Genomic DNA, 13,604 nt, shown 5'->3' with positions numbered 1-13,604 from the left:
GTATCATTAGAAATAAAGTACTGGATTGCATGTTAATGGTACTGTTTGAAATTTAAACATACTGGGCTTTCTATATATGAAAAAGGAAGTATTTCCAAGGAATGCTTGGAATGTATTCGGCAAGGAAATATATTTAATTATATCGAAACTGAATCCTAACTTTATTATAGATTACTACCCTTGCTGATAGCAAAGGACAAAGAAGGATTTCAGGAAAGAATTGCAAAAATATGGTCTAATGGCATAAGCATTAAACCATGTTAAGGAACAGAGGTGCTAAACTTACTATACTTAAGCCACATTAACTCTTTCATTAGTACATAAAAAAACCCCACAACTTTCCATCTCAAGTCATTATGTTGATGGGGCATCTTTGATCTGAGAAAACAGCAATGATCCCAATGGGAAGCAAGAAGTGTTTCTGATTTTTATCTGTAAAGTCTAAAATTCCTTAGGTGAAATTCAGTATGAAATGCATCCATGCAATGATGAAGGTGAGTGAATATGTCAACATCTGTGCTTTATTAAAACTAGACTATTTTTACTAGTCACTGAACCAGAGAGACCAAATACCCTGAAAAAACCAGAAACTCCAGGAAGGGTTCTTTGAAGGTATTTCTTGCTGTCATGTAACTGAAAAATACATCTTAATGTTATTTTCCTACATGTTTAATATAACCAGTTTGGCCCACTGCACATTGTGATCCAAAACTGTCATCTTCTAAAAATGTACAAGGAATGAGATAGATTTTTCTTCCTCGCCGTGGATAGTGAATGGATCATGAAAATGTGTTTCCCAATTCTCTGAGTAATGACACTTCTAATAAAACACAGCTAAGTGTGGCTAGGTCCAGAAATCTAAAATAAATAATCAGAATTATATCTCATTAAGATTAATTACTAGGATCTCAGGCTCCCAGAGATGTAATGAATGAATACTGTAAAGCAAATATTTTTAAGCTCAAAATTCAAGGAAACTGTACTGATCCTGTCATCTGAGCTCCTGTTTAGCAGAGATTACAATGTTCTGCCTAGTTAACAAATGCTAGAGTTAACCAGACCCGGCAGAAAGACAATCAGCGTTGCTCTGGAGACACCAAAGGTGGCAATTTCACCAAGAGAAAATCCAGCATAAGCGTAGCAGAGAAATGGAAAGTAGAGTGTGGAGGCTGCTGATCCAAACTCCGTATTAGCAAATGGAATCATTCCTCAATCTAAGTGAGCTTCAAATTAGGTCATACTCACAATGCAGATGCTCTGTCTCAAGAAAGAGTAAGTCAGAGCTTTTTTTCATGGCTGGGGAAACATTAATAAATGTTAATTTGTGCATTTTTACCTCAGTTCAATTTACATTTCCACATATTCATATATGGAAAAATTCAATTTTCATTAAGTTGGCAAGAGGCTGAAAAACAAGGTGCCGTGCAAAATACAAAAATCACTAAAAGCTGCTGGAGATGTCCTCACTAAGCTATGTAAAGAAGATCCATTGTAAAAAAACCTTATCAGCTGTTTAATTGATTTTAATTCAATTGGTTATACATGGTACACTTCTGTTTATTTCCACAGAATTTCTCATGGTTCTTTGAAACTTGCTTATTAACCTAGAGAACTATGGTGGACCTGCAAATTCTGTGAGCAAGAAAATAATTTTAAACAAAGGCATTACAAACACAAAAGTAAATTACAGACTAACTACAGAAGCATTTTAATACTTCATAGTTGAATATGGGTGTTACAGTCTGTCAAGAGATAAAGAGAAGGAAGATTGATTCAGTCTTTCACAGTCCAAAGAACTTTTGTCCTATTTCTAGTTAATTGCTCTGATGGAAATACAAAAATGTGAAATGAAAAATACAAATTGGTGTCAATGTCACTATAATACTGTCTCTGGAAGTTCAAAGAAATTCCGTGACACAACATCAAGCCAGCTTAAGGCCACTGTACCTGATTGCAAAAGCCAAAGCTTCCTTTAGTCAGCACAGAGAAATTATGATCATCTGTGTGTCCCTGATATATTTTCCCTCTGGATTCCCTGTTTGAAATACACAGGAATGTAGAAGGTAAAACAGGAAAAAGATCCATCATAGTCTTTAATGCCAAACCTCAACGTCATGTGTTTAGGCTATTTGCTGCTCAGATGTATATTCATGCAGATTCCAATCCTCCACATTAGTTCCGTGAAGATCTGTGCCACTCTTGACTTTCAGCAGTAGGTGGACATAATTTAACTGTAACCATTGGGTCCCTGCAGTAGGAAATCCGTCTGGGCTGTATAGCTCGAAGCTAGACACAGACAGCACCAAAATTCAGGATGGTATATACAATTGAGGAATTGTGGTTGTCATTCTAGAAAAGCCTCACCTCTAGTTTGCTATCAGTACAATCACAGCAGAATTTTATTTTTTTTCCCCAGTATTTGAACTTTTCAGAATGTCATGTGTCCTAATATTCCCTTTTCTTTCTCCTTGAGCTCTGGTGATTTGTCTCCTTGTTGAAGATCCAAAGCTCACTGAGGGCAGCAGTCTTGAAGACAGGTTCAAGAAGCAAAAGTAGTAACAGTGCATGTAGGCGTTGTACTATCTCTTTTCAGTGTTTTCCAGTGTGAGATAATGTTTGCTTTTCTTGTTGCAAACACGTTACTATCTTCTATCTCTTAACATACCTACTAAGACCTTGTACATTCCAGCGATATTTTAAGCCAGAAGGTCTTAAAGTACAGGTCATGACTCATTGCCCGAGGGTCATAAAACTATTCCCCTTCCCTGTTTCTGTTCTCCCTCTGAAACAGACTTGCTTAGTCACTTGCCAATGGTCCTCCAGTCCCAGCAGCACTCTATAAATCACTGTACCCATTCCTGCAGGTTTACTTTGAAGCCCCGTGGGAATCAGCCCGGAGGATTGTGGGACACATCTCAGAAGATCGGATAGAAAATAAGCAACGGTGGAGTCACAGCAGGGAGTGAGGATGAGGACACCTCATTACAGTGATTAGCAAGATAGATGATACCGAAGAGCTTGTGATCCAGTTAAGTTTTTAAGTGTCCAAGGATCTCTGAAGGACAGAGATGTATCAAAACTCACCGTGAACAAGTTTCACAAAAGCATTTTCTCTGTGGATCTGCCCCTTAGTGGTACAAGGGCACAAACCTCCTTGCAAGTCTGTAAGAACTGTGCTCCCTGGTTATTTTTGCAGGTTATGGACAAAGGGGAACAAAAAGATGTCTTTGGAAGACTATCTTCCCCTTTGATCCTCAGATTGTCAAATGATGAAATCCCTTGTATCTGCCTTAATGGTGCAGATAACAAGAAATTCCTCATGCACCAGAACTGTGTGTGTCCAATTCCTCTGATGTGCTTGGCTGATGACTCCCTGCACACAGGCAACTCCTTGAGATGAATCATGATCTTGGACTCTTAAAAAAAGCTCTTGCATTGTACCACACAGGTATGTGGAATGTAGATGCCAATCAGCAGTAATTTGGATTTCATAGGAGGGGGAAATAAAAAGTCTGATTTCTGCTAAAATGGATGGAGAAAACAAAGTATGTTACGCTTGAAATTAAGTCCCATCTGTGTGCCTGACATTGAAAATATGTGCAGAGCTGCTTTCACTGGGAGTGTTTTCTTTAGGACTCTAGCCACTTGAATGCAACTTTCTTAACCTTTTGGTACAGACTGATAGCAAAAAAAAGCCAGTTAAAGATGATCCTTTGTAGGCTGGTGTGGACAACAATATGGTTTAGATCAGAGGGATATTAGTGCAGTCTTCTGGTTGTGTCACTCAATAGCTGTACAGACTTCTTTTTGAGGGCAGGTTATGCCTGAGATGTCTGTATGGGAACAACTCAGAAGTATAAGCCTTTTGGCAGAGAAAGGTTTACAGAGAAAGGTGATAGTTTTCTTCTTCCAGTTAATAACGTCCATTCCTAAAAACTTTACCTTATTTATATCCTTAGATCATCTTGGCTCAAACATTGTTACTACAACAGTAAAATATTTAAATATTTAAAAATATAAGAACCTTCTCTGTACTTTAAGTAAAGAGCCACACTGATAAAATAGTGTCTCAAAGGAATACATCTACTGCATCTGAGGCAAGGTTCTCACATGGACTTCAAGGAACCTGAGAAAGTGGGTTTAAAATGCAATGTACTTTCTCTGTCAAAAATGAGCAACGATGTCCAATTGTCTCTCCACAGGATTATGCCTGATGGCTACAACCTCACTCACAGGAAGAACTGAGCTACCTCGAGGCTCTCCTTCCAATCTACCTCAGGATCCCATCTGTGAGAGGAGAAATATGAAAGCATCTAATATGTGAAAAATGAGATTGTGTCAAAAACTGCGATACAAAATAACCACAGGAGGGTGAGACTGGCCTGAACACATTTCACAGGTGACCACCAGCACTTAGCCCAGGGGCTTTACCATGGCTGCATGTTTACACACTGTACGGCAACGACCCTGGGCACTACTGTGATAAAACAAAGATTCTGCTGAAGCTTAAAAAAAAAAAGAAAAAAAAAAGGAGGAGGATTTTTCTCTATTTGACTTGCATCAATGAAATTCAAAGGCACCGAGTATATCTGATTGACTGAAACTCCAGCCTCACATCGGGGAAAGAGGTTAGTCCTTCTTTGTTTGAAATTCAGACTAATGCAGTAGTGTACTTCAGGGAAGCATCCAACCCACAGCTGCTTTTAAATTGTTTACAAAAGACTGCTGCATTTACAATGACAAAGTTAAGCCACTGGCACATGCAGTCACTGCTTTGCCACTGACATAGGTCCTTTTTTAAGCACAGTCCATCCCACAGCCCTAGCAGAGTATATAATGATAACTTGTGACACCATTTTAAAAATAAAATCTTTGTCATTGACAACAACAACAACCCTAAGATCTGCAGTGACTGTTCTAGGGAAATGGCCACTTTATTATTTTAGAGATATCTCGCAATGTTTCTGCAAGAAAAGACTGACTTGAACAGAAACACTGCTGTCCTGGTTTGAATTTTCCTGAAAATGCCTCTATGTACAAGCAGGCTTATTTAGTTCATATTTCAAGATACATTAAAGCAACTGAGGAAAATTATGCAAAGCCAAATTCTGCTTTCTGAAGTGTTGATCCAGAGCACAACTTCTGTTTTGTGGCCAAATTTTCAGAAACAACTAGGATTCAATTCTAAGAAAATCATGTAAATGTTGCTCTAAGTTGATCACTTGGTACTGCAAATCTATTGGATCCTTACTTAACTGGTTTTGTAATTAAATCACAGGATCAATAGCAGAGGTGGATACACTTGTCCTAATTGTGAAATGTGCTTAAAAGAGTGTTTTGAAAAATAATTTCTATGAAGAAAAATATAGTAAACATACAAACTTTTAATGCCATTAGCAGGGTAAAACTGAAGCTGGGCATGTGATAAAAAGGAGGTTAACATAACAATTCTGTTAACTGCCAAGTCCAGGCTAAGCTAGTGATTGCTGGCAACAACTCAGCAAGCCAGAAGTTATCTTTATGCCTTTTGGCTGGTTGGGAGGATTACATTTTAACTGTCTCTAGAACTTGGAAAGGTGTAAAAACGGCGTCTCTCTTCAGTAAATCACAATGAAATAGGGCAGATGATCTCAGTGTACAAAAGCACCTAAAAAGTAAGAATGGGAATTAATTTATTTTTAATTGGTGATCCTGTATTTGAATGCAAATATTACAGTCTTCCAACTCCTATAAATATTAGATTGTTTTTATTTTGTTTTGAATTAATTTGGATGACTAGTTGCCAATTTTTTACAGAACTGCTTATATATATAAAATGCTCTCATGACCTGGAGTTATTTACTGTGCTCCATAGGCTTTGTTAGATGAGTCAAAGCAGGAGCAGGGCTGAAAAAGAGACAGGTGTTACATCGGCAGTCATCACAGCTGGCCTTACATTAAATCATTCTTCAAGTATTGCTGAGGAAGTTCTTGGTACAAGCTGGAGAAATTGGTGCACTCAAGGTTGACTCTTCCAGTGCTGAACACGGAGGAGTTCCCAGGCAGACATCCTTACTGCTGGTTATGAAACAGGCACTGTAGTCACCAGGTTTGGATTGACGCCTACCTACCCACTTCCAAGGTAAGTTAGGGGTCTAGGGTAGGTATTTGTCACAGAGTGAGGGCTTGTCAGCACCTTAGGCACTCTAATTTGTTCCAAAATCTGACCTACTGTCATCAATATTATGTGTGCTTTGAACACTCACAAACAGTTGATGATTTCTGCACAAATACAAGGTGGGAATGCCTTCTAATGAAGGGAATAGCTGCAATTATGTAAGAAAATCAGTTTCTACTTAAAGGCACGTAGTCACTATGTTGTCTATACAAACTGTAGACTGTATTTTGAAAGCAAAAGAAAAATTAACTCCATTCTGCAAGTTACTAACCCTAGCAGGTCCTTTAAATATCTATAAATTCTGTTCTCTCGAGCTTTAATATTACACAGTAATCTGTCCACAACACCCCTCCCACTCCTATAATTTCTTGTGTTCAGGCAATATTAATTCAAAGTCATCTCTTGTGTCTCAGCATTTCCTTCACATATATCTTTCTGATTATTTACTTTCTGAACTGGAGAAATATTTGGAGTCTAAAATTAACACCTTTTATTGGCTCTGCTTGTTCAAAACAATGAACTTCACTCTTTTCCATTATATTCCCAGGACAAACAAAGGTAAGTTGGAAAGAATGTATTCAAAAATACACTTGCTTGTTCAGCTCAGCAAGAAAAATGGACTGTTCCTTTACTATTGGACTGTTACCTGCAAAATTTAGATAGAGAGAAGAAAGAAGAGTGTACTTACTTTTGAATGTTATATTCCTAATTGCTCATAATTTGTAGAATATTAAAGTTTTAATATTCAGTTGTAGGAAGAGATTTTACCCTCAGCTATTTCTGCTCTAAACGAGTCTAATCCTCCCAACATCCATAGGAGATGACGTATAAACCAGTCAGTGTGTGCACACAGCTGCACAGAAGGGGAAATCCTTCCACAAAGAAATGGAGTGACTTGCTCAAACAGAAGTGCCTTGGTGTGAGATGAGGCACTAGAGCCCAAGAGGTCTTGGCTGACAACTTCTGCCTTGTGAGTGCAATGAAAAACCTTTTATTATTCATTCACTTGCACAGCAAAATTGAAAAACCCACAAGATTCCCATAAAATGAGCTGAAGAGTAGTGCAGCAAAGACATCTCCTCTCCTAGGTGACCTGTGCTGAGCTGCTGATGGCAGCTAGCAGGCATCCCTTTCTGATGGCTCTCTTACTGCTGTTCAGTGTAAAGATCAGGGGGGATCTCAAAGTACTTTGAGCTCACACCACTGAAATCATGTCAGTCAGAATAAGAGGCTCATTACCAGGACCATCAAATAACCCCACACATTCACTTGATGTAGGACCTGAACTTCTAAGAATATTTCTGTTCAAACTCATCCATCACAGACGCTTTCCCATCCCAGGACAAGTAGCAGGACTAGCTTTACTTCCAGAAGACTGAACTCCAGGACTAGGAGAAGTACCACAAATTCAATTGCACAGAAGTTCTTCACAGGTGAAACCACATCTGTGAGTAGATTGAATACACTGGAAGGACACAAAGCTCAAACAAACAGCATTTCACTGGTGGTAAAGGGGGTGGCTACTCTGCTGGAAACTTTTCTCTCAGCAACAGGAGAGTTTTCAAAGGATCACTGATTTATCTGCTGTTTTTCAGGTACACAGCACTGGATGAGAGCAGAGTTGGAGAGGAAAACACCTTTTGTACAATGAGAAGCTGCCCATTGGTTTCTTATCTTTCATGATCCCATTGATATGGCATCAACTTTTCTGAATATCTGGAGGTAAATGTAAACCAGTTATTTTCACCCAGACAGAAGAGAGCTTTCCAAAGCCCATGGGGATGACCTTATGCAGCTTTAGCTTAGTGTGCACTGGGTAAAGCAAGGACACTGTTTACACCAGGCACACTGTCTCTAGCCAGGAGACTGCTGGGGGGTCAGAGAAGCATCCCCTCAACTGCAGGTGCCCCAGGCTACTCTGGGCAGTTCTAAAGTGCATTGCAGCAGCCTCTCCTGGCCCTTAAATGGAGATACTCATCCTAAACTCAACAGCCATGCTGACTTTATCTTCCCTTCATGCAGGGTGGAGAGTTACATAAACTTGGTGAAGAAGAGAAAGCTTTGGAGAATGAGTGAGGTAGAAAAATAAAACCTCACAGCTGTGCTTCCTCCTCACCAGTCTGATTTTGCCTCAAACCCTGTGCAATGAATCCCAAGCTTGCCCAGGCTGAGTGCTGGCAAGAGGACAGAGTGACAGCTCTGATACAATGGCAAGAGTGAATCCCTGGTTTTGGAAAAGAGTAGGGGATAATACTTGAATTTGAAAACACATGATCTTTTCTACTTATTAGTGCATGTTCATGCAATAACTTCCCTCATTTCTGCTGTAAGCTTATGTTGTGTGAGCCACTCCTGATTTCCTGTTCCAAAGTGGCAAGATAAAGGAGAATTTTCTCTACAGACCTGGTAGATCAACTTTTCTAGGTTCCTCCTTATTATGGTTATATAAACTGCTGAAAAATATAAATTAATCTCTTTTCAGCAACTCACAGCCACTCAGCTTTTGACAGAAATAGGAAATCACAGCTAGAAAATCTAAATCCTGCCTTTGTTTCCTAGACTTGAAACTACAGATTAATTTGACAGATGTCTGAGCCTCATTAATATTGCTATTGTCTGACTCTGAATAATGAGCCTGATGATCACTCTGCTCTTCTGAGACATGCATACTTTAATAGTACACTCATTACTCTAAAAAAAATGAAAATGTGTTTTTTTTCACACGGTCATGAAAAATGCATTTGCAAGGGAAATTTGTAATGTTTCCAATGTTGTTAAAATACTGTAGAAAAAAAGCTGGAAAATACTTAAAATCTGTTGCTAAGGAATTGACATGGCTGGGAATGCTTTCATCTTCTTTTGCAGGCTCTCTGCAAGACAAAACTGGTTTGACTTCCCAAAAACCCAGTGGAACTGCACCTATGCCAGGCTGGCTGGACCAGGAGGAATTCATGGGGGAACAGGGTCACAGCCAGTGCACTTCCATGTTGTGGTGGTGATCTGGCTCCTACAATGGTTTTGCAAAACCAGAAGCTTTTAGGCACAATCTCACAAATCCCTAAGACTTCTCTCCAAAGCTCTGAGAGGCTTGCTGGCCTGTGGCACTGTTTTCATGGACGAGCCATCATTTTACCCCTAAAGTTCACGGGCAGCTTATTCAGACCCGTAGGCCCAGCATTCCTAGAGTAGATTTTCAAAACCAGCTGAGCAAATGGTCTCTTTGCACAATGTATTTGCACAGCCCGTGGGGCAGCCCTGCAGCTTGAGGTGCTGATGCTTCTTTGTGTTTTGAATCCACTGGATCCAAAACTAGAGTGGGAGGAAGCAAAACTGGTGACCACTTGAAGGTCTTCAAAGAGGCCTTTTAGGAGGAAAAATGAACTGTAGCCTTTTAGCCGGAATCACTGCTTCAATCTAACGTCTGCACATATTCCAGCAGCTCTCCGGACACTGTACTTGCATCCCAGGCTGGGATGGGCTTTCCCCTTTCCACAACTAGCCCTTTGTTCAGAATGGAACCTATCAGCCTGATTTGGGAATGCAGACCCACCTCATTGGCCTTTTCACATCTTCCTGCACACAATCCTCTTCTTTCCACCCATTCCAGGCAGACACAACCTGAAGCACGTCTGGATCCAGCAGCTCTTTAGCCTCCTCTGTTCTGCTGAGCCCAAATCACTTCTACTTTGAAACCTCACAACTGGGGGAACTCCAAAAACAATTGCAAAATGGAGTTCTGTCTTCAAGATCAGTTCAGGACTTTACTGAGGGAAAGGAGGCACAAGTGGAAGAGAAATAGGAGAATTACTGCATCTGAATACACACAAGATCTGTTCAGGGAGCCCGTTTTGGTTTGGGAATAAGGCCAGTTCAATAAGTCTACTTGAAGTTCCCAAAAGATCTCAGGAGGACAAATAAAAGATGATTGATAGAAGGCTTTCTGGGTTTTCTGTGCATCAAGATCCCAAGGCACAACTCCTGCTCTCCTGGTGCTCCCTTCTCCTCCACTTTTGGTTAAGATGACAAGAATCATTTGAGGAACTGAAAGAAATGAGAAAGTCAGGGGGAAAATATCATCTCTCAGGTCCAGTTAAATAGTTTTGTCTTGTTTTTCATTCCAATCAGATCCCATGGGAATTTCCAGGCTAAGATTGCCACTTCTGCCACCCAGGCTACTGACTGATGTTTCTTTTTCCAGATTTGCCAAAATTCCCACTCTGACGCAGTTTTCCCCATTTTGTCCTGAAGAGGATTCCATTAATATCTCCCCTCCTTTTGTTGGCAGTCTGTTCCGAAACGCAAAATCCTTATTTCCTCAGCAGGGGTATAATATCTTCTCTTATTAAAAACACCGAAACACAAGCTTACCCAGAGGTGTGTTTTATTTGACATAAAGAGATGCAGTAAAAATGCTTCCCTGGGACAGCTAGTGTTTCAGCCATCCTGCAAGGATTTGGCAAATGTTTCCAAGGTTCTGCTGGACTCTGTTTGGGATTTTCTTAACCCCTTTCAAAAATGGCATTTTCCACTATTTCCAAGTCTTTTGTCTGGAGTTATAGCAGAGGCAAAGAGAAAGCCTGAATCTCTTTTGGTTAATCAGAGGGGAATGGAGTGAAGAAGGATGATTAAAAGCCTTGTTTCTAAAACTGGCTCCAGCAGTGTCTTACAAACAGGCAGTGAATTTGGCCTTCTGAGGCAGTGACCACCAAAGTGTTCCTTCCCAGCATCAGCCTGTGATGCTGCAGAGTCTTGCTGTGAAGGGGTAGGAGAGAGATGGATCCCCACCTGCACAAGGTCAAGAGGATAAGACAGGAACAGTCAAGGCACAAATGTTAGTTGGAGTGCCAACAGAGTTCCTAATGCTCTGGGCTCATCAAGTAAGAGGTCATGTGCATGGAGGGAGAAAGGGGTAGGCAGATCTGCCATGTGGTGTCTCTGCACGATGGTATGGCTATCCCAAAGGACAGATGTTAGTGACATGCCAGAGGAGTCTGTCCCAAAGCCAAGGTTTTCTGCTGAGAGCCCCTGGTCATGTTTAAATTCTTGCCATTTCTCGCTGAAGAGGATGTGAATCTTTCCACTGACTTGTGGAAAGTGGGAGGAATTGCTAGGTTCTTCCTCTCACTTTTAGTTTAGATGTCTCTCAGATGTAGTTCAGTAGGTGTTGAACTTTCTCCTGAGCAGTTTTCCAGCACAAGATATTCTCCAAGTGTTGCTCAAAGTAGAAAGGCCTGGCTATGATTACCTAAGGTTTGTACAAAACAGTCACTGTTTTGGCAAACACATAACCCATCAGAACAGGTGTTTAAGCTCCTACACAAAGGCATAACCCCCTACTGACCCTAGACCATGACATCTGACCCCTCACCCCAGATCTTTGACCTGATCTCTGAGCTTTGTTCCTGACCTGTGACCCATGACCCCTGCTCCCAACACCTGACCAGAGGTCAGGACCTCTGATGCCAGCATCAGCCCCTGACCCCTGACACTGATCAGTGATCCCTGACCGTAACCCTGACCTTTAAACCCCACGTGACACCTCACTCCAACCTGTTATCTTTGTCCCCAACCAGCTACCTTTGCACCTGCCCCAATCTTTGCCATTAACCTGTGACCTTTGACACCAAACCATGACCCTTGATACCAATCTGTGACCACTGGCCCCAACCCCTAATCCTTGACACTTAACTCCTGGCCCTGATCTCTGATCCAAACACCTGATCTTTTATCCGACACATGACTTCTGACCTCGATCCAGAGTCTCTGTCCCTACGATACCCCACCCTGATTTAACCCAGACCCTGACCATTAACCTCTGAGCTCTGACCTTGACGTCTCCCAGTCTCCAGAAGAGAACACGATCTTGCCGTTGACCGGGAAGACACCTGTGGTACAAATAAGAAAAGTGTTGTGTTGTGGGTGAAAAGCACCACATGAGGGGATAGAGAGCACATGGAGGAAGAAAGGTGACAAACAAACACCAGAGAACATCAACTGGTTCCAAGGTATGTGGCTAAGTTCATGAACTGTGAGGGGAAATGGGAACATCAGGGGCATGATGTGGCCAGCTGAGTTTGTAGAGGGGAACCAGAGATCTGCAGCAGGGTGCTGAGTACAGATACCAGGGAGAAAGTATGGGGCAGATATTGTGTTACAAACAAGTTAAGTAGCAGTTGCCTCAGGATATTTGCAGGCTCTGCAACTTCTTCCTTTGACATTGACCATTGCCAGAAAAATCTTGGACTCTCTTACTACAGGGAACACATTTCAGGTGCATGGAGCAGGGGATTTAAGAAATGACACCTTGACTGAGAATACAGTGGCAGAGTGTCTTTCTGGCCAGGGAAAGGGAATCAGACACAGGGAAGTGCGGGCTTGGTGCTGTAAACCCCCTTGTAGCACAGGGACTGGCTGCAGGCAGGTTTTCTGTGCAGCAGAAGCAGAGGTAAGAGCAAGAGTCACAAGAAATGGAAATTTTATATTCTCCTGGACTTGGCCCATGTGATGCCACATCCTGGGAATGATTGGGAAAAATGTGAAACAATGAAATCTCCAGGGATGTCTCCTGAAACCAGAAATCAGGGGAAAGCTCAATAGTTTTGCTGAGAACTGCAGAGATCATGGAAGCCTGAGATGTCTGTTGAAAGGACAAGAACATCTAATTCAGTGACCAGGCCCAGCTGTAACCACCTCCCTGACAGCAGTTAATGGTGGGCACCTGGGAGACTGATCCCCCTGAAAGCACTGCTGATGCTCAGGGCTGAGGAGCAGCAGAGTGAGAAAGGTCTAGGGGTTCCTGCCTTGCTTCAGGACACTACTGAAGTGCTAAAACATTGAAACCCAATAGGTATTGGGGGCACTTGGAGGAGGTGGCCCAAAGGGAGCAGAAATCCAAGTAGAAGGAAGTTGGAGACTTGGTCTTCCTTGTGGTGAGAGCCAAGAGTGGATGAAGACTCTTAGAACAAGGAAATAAAGCCCTTTGGGCAAGAAAGAAGGGTTGGACCATTTGTCTCCTGTGTGTGGGAGGCAAACTAGCAGCACACTGGAGCTGCTGTGTTAAAGGGTGACTATTTCTCCATGATGAAATCTGCTTTTGATCTCTCCTCCTGAGCATGCAGTGGCTGGAAGGGGATTGGACACGTGTGTGTGTTTGTAGGAATGCTTTGTGTTCCGTTGCCTCTTAAGCACAAACATTACTTTACTTAACCATAACAAGGGGTCATGCCAGCCTCGGTACGCCGTGCTGACCCCAAAAAGCCGAACAGCCGCAGCTGCGCGGGCCCCGCATGCCCGAGCCGCGGTTCCCCAGCAGAGAGCAGCGTTGCTCCAGCAGAGAGCGGTGCCTGCGCCTTCCCGGCTGCTGGAATTAGCTCCTGCAGCTCTGCAGAGCGGCTCTGACCAAGGGACAGCTGAGGGGGAACTGACCGCATGGAGCATCGATTTTCTC

Source organism: Pseudopipra pipra, chromosome 5, assembly GCF_036250125.1.
Source record: "Pseudopipra pipra isolate bDixPip1 chromosome 5, bDixPip1.hap1, whole genome shotgun sequence".
In the NCBI taxonomy this organism is placed as follows: domain Eukaryota; kingdom Metazoa; phylum Chordata; class Aves; order Passeriformes; family Pipridae; genus Pseudopipra; species Pseudopipra pipra.
The sequence above is the reverse complement of the archived record's forward strand: the minus strand, read 5'-3'. Positions refer to the sequence as shown.